Source organism: Chenopodium quinoa, unplaced genomic scaffold (assembly GCF_001683475.1).
Source record: "Chenopodium quinoa cultivar QQ74 unplaced genomic scaffold, ASM168347v1, whole genome shotgun sequence".
Lineage (NCBI taxonomy): Eukaryota > Viridiplantae > Streptophyta > Magnoliopsida > Caryophyllales > Amaranthaceae > Chenopodium > Chenopodium quinoa.
Genome location: NW_018742969.1, coordinates 399,476 through 410,960, shown reverse-complemented (window position 1 = coordinate 410,960; position 11,485 = coordinate 399,476). Strand labels below are relative to the sequence as shown.

At 35.4% G+C, this 11,485-nt stretch overlaps 1 pseudogene; it reads right to left on the bottom strand.

The window, feature by feature from the left end:
- Nucleotides 1-42: 42 nt before the first annotated feature.
- On the bottom strand, nucleotides 43-4,916 carry LOC110729167 (annotated as a pseudogene).
- Between the last annotated feature and the right edge of the window lie 6,569 nt (nucleotides 4,917-11,485).

The window sequence follows — 11,485 nt, the reverse complement described above, 5'->3', positions numbered from 1 at the left end:
CAATTATTGTTAAAATGTTAATAAAACTAGATAATTCCCGAGCCAATAAAAATTTAAGACATACATAATTACACATTCAAGATGTAGAACTTCAACATAGAAATCGAGAATCTTGATCTTAAACTTCTTTTGGCTTTGTGTTTGCCATACTCGTATATATTAAGGACCCTTTGGACTTTGATTTATTTTGAATGACAATTTGTGATCTCTCTACTAATTTAAGGAGTATTTGAGGCACACATACTACAATCCCTAGAAGAGTTGTATCTCCCTTTGTTCATCGGTCATCATATAACAGTATCTTGCTGATGATTATGACTCTTTAATTAGGATTGTTTTTAGTTGTCCATTCCTTAGTTCATACAAATAGGAATATATACATGTAAATTTGGAGAAGTGTAAATTAAGGGTTGTTGGTTTATGAATATGAATAAATTCCAAGATACATTTTTCGCTCAAATTTTGGCTGAAAGAGAAATCCCCTTAGAGCTCTTATACCTCAATTCTGGAATGTAAGGCTCAAATGGCTCAAACATAGCCTCTACTTCCTGCATGTCAACTTCCTTGACACTAGACGGCGTCCATTTTGGATTCTGTCAGCAGCCATGTAAATTCAACAACAAAGGTTATAAGTAGCTGTTAGAATAGATGCAAGAAATTACAGACAAAACAATTGTCAAACAAGAACATGACTAGACCCCTTGTAGCATCACTATAAGTGCCACTGCACATTCGAGATGCAGGCAAAAAAATTATGCCAAACCAAAGAGCCCTTTGTAATGCTGTTGCATTTAATTTGATGTGAATTTGCTGTGCATAAATTAGACAGACCTGATCTTTGTCGACCAAAAGAGCACGGACACCTTCAATGATATCTTTTCTTAGCGAAGATCTTATAATAATTCTATACTCCAGTTTCATTACTCCAATCACCTAGATTTTTAGCAAGACATGAGCAAAGAAAGGGAAACGAATTTTGAAGGGGATATGTATGTAAAATTGACAGAAGGGAATTAAAATGAGAAACTTCTGACTCACAGTAGACAGATGAGCATCATTATTTTTGACAGCTGATGCAACTTTGGCATAGTATCTGTGTGTTAAGCAAAGAGAGAATGGAGCCCCTCTGCCAAGCCCTTTCAAGGCCTCCTTGGCCCATCCAGCCACTGCAGAACGAACCACGATTGTAAGAGTGTGATCGAAAAGGCATAACAGATATACAAGGAAACACAATGAACATTGACCTCTAGACATTACTACAGAATAGTGGGTAGCTTACCTATGTCCTCAGAACTCTGCTGATGCCTTTTCAATTCCTCAAATATCTCACTTACTGACTTGTTCGCGTTGAAGGCAGAAGCAATGTAGGGCAAAAGAAGCTTCAGTTGTGGCTCATAATGTGGCTTGATGCTGCATTTTGACAGTATTGCTGCAACATCCTGGTAAGGATCCTCTGAACTGTCAAAATTCGGCTTATTAGAACTGTAATGCAGACATAATAATGCAGCAACGTATAGCTTAAGTCCATTCTTATAGTTTCATGACTTGCTGACAATCAAATACAACACCTAAACTGGATGAACAAAAAGAAAGGATGTACATACAAAGCGGATGCCAACATAGACTTCTTCAAAGATCCAAGGTTACTTGATGGCACAAAGTGTGTCCCTAGACCAACGTATAAAGCATCAGCCGGATTAGATATTCTTTTACCAGTCATACCAAGATAAGCACCTGCAGAATGAAAAGATTAAGGCCAGCAGTCATAGAGTAAGTGTAGATCCCATAAGAAGCAGATACAACAATAACATATTAGACCGTGTTGAGAGACAACAAACATTAAACGCGGCCTTTTCATTTTCTTTTCATCAAACGGTCCCAAGATCAGGCTAGCTTACCTACTGACCCGTCTCCTGGACTGTTTGCAGCTATCTACGAAAACCCTACATCAGGAAACACACCAATACAATTTTCTGGCATAGCTAAAAGAGACCTCTGTTACAATTTTATTAGGAAAGATCAGAATGTATTCTGCAATAATGACTTCAGAAAAATTACTAGAGACTTGACAAATTATAGCAGCACCTCAGTCACAACGCGGTATTGGCCATGGGCAGATAAGCCAAGACCCAAACCCATAGTTATGCCGTCCATCAAGCTAATGTACGGTTTTTTGTACTCGGATATCTTACATATCAAAGTATACTCCGCCGTGAATACCTATCAATAGACTCAAGGCAACAAGCACACCAAGCATAAGGATAGAATAAACAGTGGAGTTTAAGCACAAAAAAAAAAAAATAATACACACATATGTACTCGTACTTGTTTATTTGTTATCTAGCATATAAATTTCAAATTACTAGGTTAGGTCTCGTGCTATGCACGGTTATTATTACTTCATAAGTCCATATTATTTATTATAGAATAATGTTACATTTAATTGATAGAATATATTATATAAACTGTCTAAATAATGAAACATAGAATATCATGCTTAATTGACATGCATTCTCATGTTTCAACCATATAAAATACTCACTAAAGACACACCAGGAGATGACATGTGTCATTGCTAATGTGTCTTTTAGTATATATTCGTAGTTATTGATTGATGATTGATGATTTGTCAAGTTTTTGAAATCGCTTAATTCCTAGCCACATACAAGTCCGATTTAGTTTCATTTTAGCTAAAACCAATTGATAATAGGTGGAGTAGATATACTAATCTTATATGTTAATTGTTTTTCCCCGTTTCACTTTAATATGAGGCAACATTTCATATCTCACTTTTGCACTTTCTTTGGTCACATTTGCACCAATTGCAATCCATGTGGTAGTCTATAATTCTCTACACATCAAACTTAACATTAAACGTAGTATCACTTGCGAAATTTTTCACTCTAGAGGCAATTATATGATTTATACTTCCTCCATTTGTTTTTAGTTGCATCATTTTCCTAAATGTTAGACTCTCATTTTGACGTGATTTTACTGACCTCGACAATAACACTCATCATCCAATTAATTAACCTAAATAATACACACACAAACCTCGAACAGAGCTGATAAATGTTGAATTCCAGCAATATACTTCACATCACCACCTAAAGATCAAGTTATAAATACAATGGAATCATCAGATGCTAAGAAACTAGTACAAAATAAAGGGATGATTTACGAAAGTATGGTTATTTTAAAACTTATTTACACTTTTGCGTCGGAATGAAACTTAATTACGGAATTACTGTCCATGTAGGCTCGGATAAGGGTTTTTTTATTTTTTTATTTTTAGAGTAAAACTGCTACCTCAAGTAGCGGTTTTGCACTAAAACCGCTACCTCAAGCGGTTTTACCCTTTATAAATTGATTAGCTGTATCTTTAATTAGAGTACTAAAGACAAACCGCTACCTCAAGTAGCGGTTTAAGACTATAACCGCTACTTAAGGTAGCGGTTTGTCTCTAAAGAAAAAATTACCTCAAATGTATCTCCAAGCCTACGTGGATATTTGGATTTGAGTTAACATGAATTATATTAAACGTAGTAACATTAAACGTAGTATCACGTCAAAATGTTAAGTTTGTGTAAATCATCCAAAATAAAGGTGGATTTGAGTTAACATGAATTACCAGCACAAAATGAACGAGGTGAACAACTACTCTCTACTAAAATACATTTCACGTTTGGGTCCACCTCCCATTCATCAAGTAAGCTTTTGAACTTAATTTCCATATCTGCACCAAACTAACTAAATAACTGTTAGTGGAACCAAAAAAAAAAGAATACCCTTCCATGTATTGTACTCTATTAAATTTGGGCACGAACAAGGTTGTACATGCCCATATGTCATGTCATCGTGCCTCATACTCAAGCAGATAAGGGAAAATCGTGTTTGTTGAACACTTGTGATCTACTACCTCCGTTTCTTTTTAGTTGACACGTTTTGACTTTAGCACTATTCATCCAGCTTTCTTTGATCGTATTTTGTGCTTTATACGTAATAAAAAATATAGTCTTGTGGGATCTTGTTAGATTCGTCACGTTATATACTTTCAAAATATCAACTTTTCATAATTTTTACTTGTCGATAATTAAAGATATTAATAATTAAATAAGTGCATTGACAAACGTGACTAAAAAAACGTGTCAACTAAAAAGAAACGGAGGAAGTATTACGAATAAGCCTCTTTATTTTGTTTTAAAATGAGTAGGCCGAAACATAGGCCACCTATATATTAGGCTCTATATCAAATTTTAAAAATAATGTTCATAATGGTCCACCATCATGCCTCTTATATTGTGCAAAACTTACTATAGGCTTGTATAAGATCGGGCCAAAGTCATGTCGACTAACCCATGTTGTTTTGCATTTAATTTTATACTTCCTTCATTCTCTTATAGTTGCAACACTTTCTTAAAATAAAAATGTCACAATTTTTGCAACACATTATAAAAGAAAAGCTCTTATGGTGAAAATTATACTATTCCGTATAACCTTTATTTAAAGCTCATGGCCCCACTTGATTATACTCATAACAACCTCTTAACCCCATTTTAAGTGTATTATATCTTGTAAGGTCTATTTTTCTTAAATACCGTGATAAAGTGTGTGTTGCAAGACTTGCAACTATAATAAACGAAATAATAGTCCTTATGATTTACTTCAAACGATAAGAAGGTTAACATTAAAAAGGCTCAAATTGAAAAGCAATTAGTAACTAACGTCTATCAATAATCATCTAAGTAGATGGTAAACAATTAGAGAAAAACAAAGCTAAATAGAAGCTAAGGAAAATAAACTTGACCTAAAGTCATGGCGTTGAGAGCTCTAGGACGATCAAGAGTAATAACAGGGACGCCGTTAGGATGAACGTTACCCTTAACGAACTCCTTGGCAACAGAAATGGAAGCCATTATTAAAAATTGCTAATGAATTAAAGAAGATTATTGTTTTAACTTGATATCGAGATAAATTATATTTATAGGAAAACGATAAACATAGCCCTAAGGGTATGTATAAGAAGCTTAAAAAAAAACTTGAGGATAAATTAATATTAATAACACCGATTTACGCGTAATTTTGTAATGAATTTTCGATTTAATTCTATTTTGAGAAGTATATTTAATGTTTATACATAGTTCTAACTTCTAATGCTACATATTTCATTATCCTACTTTAAATAATTAAATAGTTACCAAAAGAAGGTACTCAATCAATTTCATAATAATCACAACAATTTGACTGGTACGCATATCAATCCAAACTTTGACCATTAATATTTGTATATACTACCTCCGTTACAGGTTATGTGCAACAATTTGACATAAAGTAGAGAGGGAAAATATCTAAACGTTGCACATAACCTGTAACGGTGGTAGTATATATTACTTCGTATATAATAAAAATATACATAAAAGGTCAATATAATGAAAATATTAAGAAGTATAAAAGGTTAATATAATGAAAATATACATAAAGACTAATCCATATAAAATTTACATGGCAATATATGTTTTTATATACTACGTATATTGGTAAAAAGTATAGTCAAACTAAGCAAATAAATAGTGTAAAAGTCAAACTATTGTGATTATTATGAAATAGATAGAGTACAACACATGACGCTAATGGTCTCGAGTTTGAGTAATAGACTTTTGCAATTATTACAAAACGGATGGAGTACAACACATGACGCTAATGGTCTTGAGCTTGAGTAACAGACTGTTGCGATTATTAACAATCGATATATAGTTTATTAATAATGTAAAAGTCAAACTGTTACAATTTTTAATAATCGATAGTTTATTCTCAAGGACGAGTAGGGCACAAATCAACCGACTTACGGTTCAACAAAAAAGGATTGTTTGGGGATGGTCGTTGACGAAAATGTTGGTAGTTAGATAGAGCGTATATTTCGGCTAATAACACGAGCAGCCGTAAATTTAGCAATTGTTGAGCTAACGGCTAACCCATTCACCTTTCCTCCATGTGCAATAACGAGGCACAGTGATATATGGGCAAATTGGCTATATTTAGATAAATAAAACGTGCATATCATGTCATTTATGTGCATCAAATGCATGCATCTTTTTCTTGTTTATGAAGTAAAAGAATCTAAGCTATTCGAAAGCCCAACAAATAATAACTCATCCATACTTGCTCAACTACTTTGTAGATTCAAGTTCCATCATTCTTAAATGATTAGTTTTGTGCAAGCTGTTTGCTTTAATCACTGAATATGAACCAATTCGAACACGAGGTTAGGCAATGCGTAACGTGTATGTGAATGGTTCTTCAAACAAAATTGATACCACATATTGACATGATGTTAGTCTTAAAGACTAGTAACGTAATGTGTAACACGAGTACACGACTGTTGTACCTTGACACAAAGCGTATGTTATGTAAATTTTATTTTGTATTTGGCGTTGTGTATATAATTTAATGAAAAAGGAGTGGAGATCAGAGTGGTCATATACTATACGGATTATAGCCAATAGAGCTGTCAATTCGGATATAAACGGGTCGGGTTTGGGTCGGGTCAACTCGGGTCGGTTCAATTCATATTTCCATAACCTATGCGGGTCGGGTTTGGGTTGGATCATGCTTGAGTCGGGTCATACTTCTTATCGAGTTTGGGTCGGGTTACATTCGGGTCGGGTGAACATTAAGTCGGGTTTAATTCGGGTTCGGTTCAAGTCAATAATTTGCGGGTTATAATCGGGTAGAGTCATTTCTAAGTCGGGCCATTCTCGGATTCAAATCGAGTTATGTTCAAGTCAATAATTTGCAGGTTACAATCAGGTCGGGTCATATTCAAGTCAGGTCATTAGGGACCATGGTAGGCTTTGATTAATGAAATCGGTGAAAGTTGTAAATCGATAAATTAGCCGTTTAAAGACGAATTGGATTGTTCCACCAACCTAATTAATTGGACTCCCGGAGGACATTAGGGACCATGGTAAACTTTTTGGCAATTTTTATTTTCGGGCGAAAAAAAGTCAAAATTTCCAAAATTGAAGGCTACTATCCACGCTTTTTTAGAAATTTCGAATGTTCCGGAACCCGATGTCGAAAAGCCTTGAAAATTTAAGGAATATATCTCAAATCATATAATGCCGTTTTGAATCATATATAATCATTATATGTTGCCATAAATGTTCGTGGTAGGATTGAATTAATGAAATCGATGCAAGTTGTAAACCGGTAAATTAGTCGTTTAAAGACAAATTATATGGTTTCACCCACCCAATTGGACCCCCGGAGGTTATAAGAACCAGGATAATCATTTCGGAAAATTTTATTTCTAGGCGAAAAAAGTCAAAAAATTAAAAAATTGAACGCTAATATCCACCTTTTAGGGAAATTTTGGAGTCTTCAGGTCCCAATGTATAAAAGTCTTGAAATTCTAGGGAATACATCTCGGGGTCATATAATGTCATTTGGAACCATATGTGATCATTATTTGTTGTCATAAATTTTTGTGGTAGTCTTGAGTTAATGAACTCGGTGCAAGTTGTAAACCGGTAAATTGTTCGTTTAAAGGCAAATAAGATGGTTCCCCCACCCAATTGGACTCCCGGAGGATATTAGGGACCATGGTAAACATTTCGACAATTTTTATTTTTGGGCGAAAAAAGTCTAAAAATTACAAAAATAAAGGCTAATATCCACGATTTTTGAGAAATTTTAGAGGTTTCAAGGCCCGGTATCGAAAAGCCTTGAGATTCTAGGGTATACATATCAGGGTCGTAAAATGTGTTTGGAACCATATATGATCATTATTTGTTGTCATAAATGTTCGTGGTAGGCTTGAGTTAATGAAATCGGTACAACTTGTAAACCGATAAATTGGCCGTTTAAAGGCAAATTGGATGGTTTCACCCACCCAATTGGGAAAGCGGAGGGTATTAAGGACCATGGTAAAAATTTCGGAAATTTTTATTTTTGGTCGAAAAAAGGTCAAAATTTTCCAAAATTAAAGGCTAATATCCACGCTTTTTTAGAAATTTTGGAGGTTTCAGGGCCCAGTGTCGAAAAGTTTTGCAATTGGTAAATTGGTCGTTTAAAGGAAAATTGGATAGTTCAACTCACCCAATTGGACTCCCGTAGGATATTAGGGACCATTATGGTAAAATTTCGACAATTTTTATTTGCGGGCGAAAAATAGTCAAAAAAATTCAAAATTGAAGGCTTATATCCACACTTTTTGAGAAAGTTTGGAGGTTTTGGGGCACTGTGTCGAAAAGTCTTAAGATTTTAGGAAATACATCTCGGGATCATATAATGACGTTTGGAACCATATATGATCATTATATGTCGTCATAAATGTTCGTGGTAGGCTTGAGTTAATGAAATCGGTGCAAGTTGTAAATTGATAATTGGCCCTTTAAAGGCAAATTGGATGGTTCCACCCACCTCATTGGACTCCCAAAAGGTATTAGTGACCATGGTAAATATTTCGGCAATTTTTATTTCTGGGCAAAAAAAAAAAGGCAAAAAAATCCCAAAATTGAAGGCTAATATCCACGCTTTTTGAGAAATTTTAGAGGTTTCTAGGCACGATATCGAAAAGCCTTGAGATTTTAGGGAATACTTCTCGGGGTCATATAATGACGTTTGGAACCATAAATGATAATTATATGTTGTCATAAATGTTCGTGGTAGGTGGTGGAGGGATAATTGATCGTTGGACAATCACCCTAAACCAAAGAATATTTCTACCTAAACTAACCTAAGACAAGTCTAGGGAAATTAGAGGATCGTATATCCACATGGAATGGGTAAAGAACACCAATAGTATGAAACGGTTGTAAGCTAATTCGGTCACAAATTGGGTTTTGATTGGTGAACTACTATATAAAGGAATGCTAGGGGAAACGGCGGGATTCAACACCAACTAAAACCAAGGAATCAATTACATGGACAAATCATGAGCATACATGGAAGATAGTATAGGAACTTAACATTGTCTTCTTTCAAAGTTACAACATAAGCATTTCCTAGATTGAGCACCAAAATAACAAGGATTAAGTAACAAGGATAGGAAGTGGGTTTCGAGCTCGAGTTTGTCTCTCAATCGTACCGAACTAGCATGAAGCACAAATAATTGGGATTTCTCACCTAATTACCACACTAAAGCATCCTACTCAATGAAACCAAATATCCACAATCATGAAGGTAGCATAATCCTATTGCACAAGAAAGGGCTCACTCCAAAACCCCATCTTTCAATGTGAGAAGAAGGATGAACACATGAGCATATTATGGCCATCAAAATACACATGCGATAATCAATTCAAGCATAAAAAACTATCAATCCAAGGTAGAACATGAATAAATCCAAGTTAATCAACCATAGCTTGGTTGGGTTTTCACCCAACCCCTAACTAAGAGACTACACACTAAACATGGTGAAAATTACTCTAACAATTAAATCTAGGGTTTTCATGAATTCAAATAAGCTAGGAAAGAGATAGAACAAGAATGGGTTAAACATGCAAGAACAAACAAATAAGATTAAGGGAGAAATTAGCAACTCAAAACAATTAAAACTGAAAATTAAGAGCAAGAGATAGAGGAAAGAGATTACTTAATAAACTTCAAAGTTGAGAAATTTTTTAAATTGATGGAACAAACTTCCAATAATCTTACAAATGATTGAGTTTTTGAGAAACTAAACTAAGGGAGAGGAAAACTATGAACTAATTAAGAGAATAAGTCTAAAGGAGTTAAGAGGGAAGAAGACCTGTACAAATGAGCCCCCAAAAGCTATATATAACCCCTAATTACATAGTAAACTCCACAATAGAAAGCTCGCATAACCTATTGGGCGCGGCCTCTCCAAAGCCTGGAGAGATCGCTCCTAAGGACTTGAGAGGCCGCTCCATGTCTTGAAGAGGCCGCTCTAAACTGGGGAGAGTTGGGGAAGAATGCTCCGTAGCAGGGTGGAGAGGGCTCTCCAAAAAGGTGGAGAGGTCGCGCACCTATGTTGGAGAGGCCTCTCCGCATCACTTCTTTCAAATCTGCCAAGTGAGGCAGGAAGTTCAGCAATGAGGTGGAGAGGGCTCTCCAAATAGGTGGAGAGGGCTATCCAAATAGGCGGAGATTCCGCTCTAGTTGGAGAGGCTGCGACCTATGTTGAAGAGGCCTTTCCTCACAAAATTCCTTGAAACTGCCAAGGAAGGCAGTAGCTACAGCAGCGGGGTGGAGAGGCCTCTCTACTGACCTGGAGAGGTCGTGCCTTAGGAGAGGCCGCGCCACTACAGTCTCTTCTTTTTCTTGACTTGGCTCCCTTGTCTTGGCTTCTTTCCATCATCTTCTTGCTTTCCATTTTGGTTCATCATCCATAGGCTTCACTTGGTCGTCTTTAGGTCTAACAACTCAACAAAAACACTAACAACCTGTGAAGCATAGGATACACAAAAATTACATAATAATGAAGTGAAAGTGAACAAAAACACCAATTATTTTATCAAGTAAACAAGGTTCAAAAACACCCTAAAACCATACCAAATTACAAGTTATCAGTAGGCTTGATTTAATGAAATCGGTGCAAGTTATAAACCAATAAATTGGCCGTTTAAAGGCAAATTGGATGGTTCCACCCACCCAATTGGACTCCCGAAGATTATTAGGGACCATGGTAAACATTTTGACAATTATTATTTTCGGGCGAAAAAAGTCTAAAATTTCCAAAAATAAAGGCTAATTATCCACGATTTTTGAGAAATTTTAGAGGTTTCAGGGCTTAGTGTCGAAAAGCCTTGAAATTGTAGGGGATACATCTCAGGATCATATAATGTCGTTTGGAACCATTTATGATCATTATATGTTGTCATAAATTAAAATTAAATGTTCGTGGTAGGCTTGAGTTAATGAAATAAGTGCAAGTTATAAACCAGTAAATTGGCCGTTTAAAGGAAAATTGGATACTTCAACCCACCCAATTGGACTCCCGTATAGTAGGATATTAGGGACCATGGTAAAACTTTCGGCAATTTTTATTTTCAGGCGAAAATAAGTTTAAAAATTCCAAAATTTAGGCTAATATCGATCCACGCTTTTGAGAAATTTTGGAGGTTTCGGGGCACATTGTCGAAAAGCCTAGAGATTTTAGGAGATACATCTCGGGGTCATATAATGTCGTTTGGAACCATATATGATCATTATATGTTGTCATAAATGTTCGTGGTAGGCTTGAGTTAATGAAATCGATGAAAGTTGTAAACCGGTAAATTAGCCGTTTAAAGACGAATTGGATAGTTCCACCAACCCAATTGGACTCTCGAAGGGTATTAGGGACCATGGTAAACTTTTCGGCAATTATTATTTTTGGGCGAAAAAAAGTCAAAAATTTCCAAAATTGAAGGCTAATATCAACGCTTTTTTAGAAATTTTAAATGTTTTGGGGCCCGATGTCGAAAAGCCTTGAAAATTTAAAGGATACATCTCAGGGATATATAATGCCTTTTTTAATCAT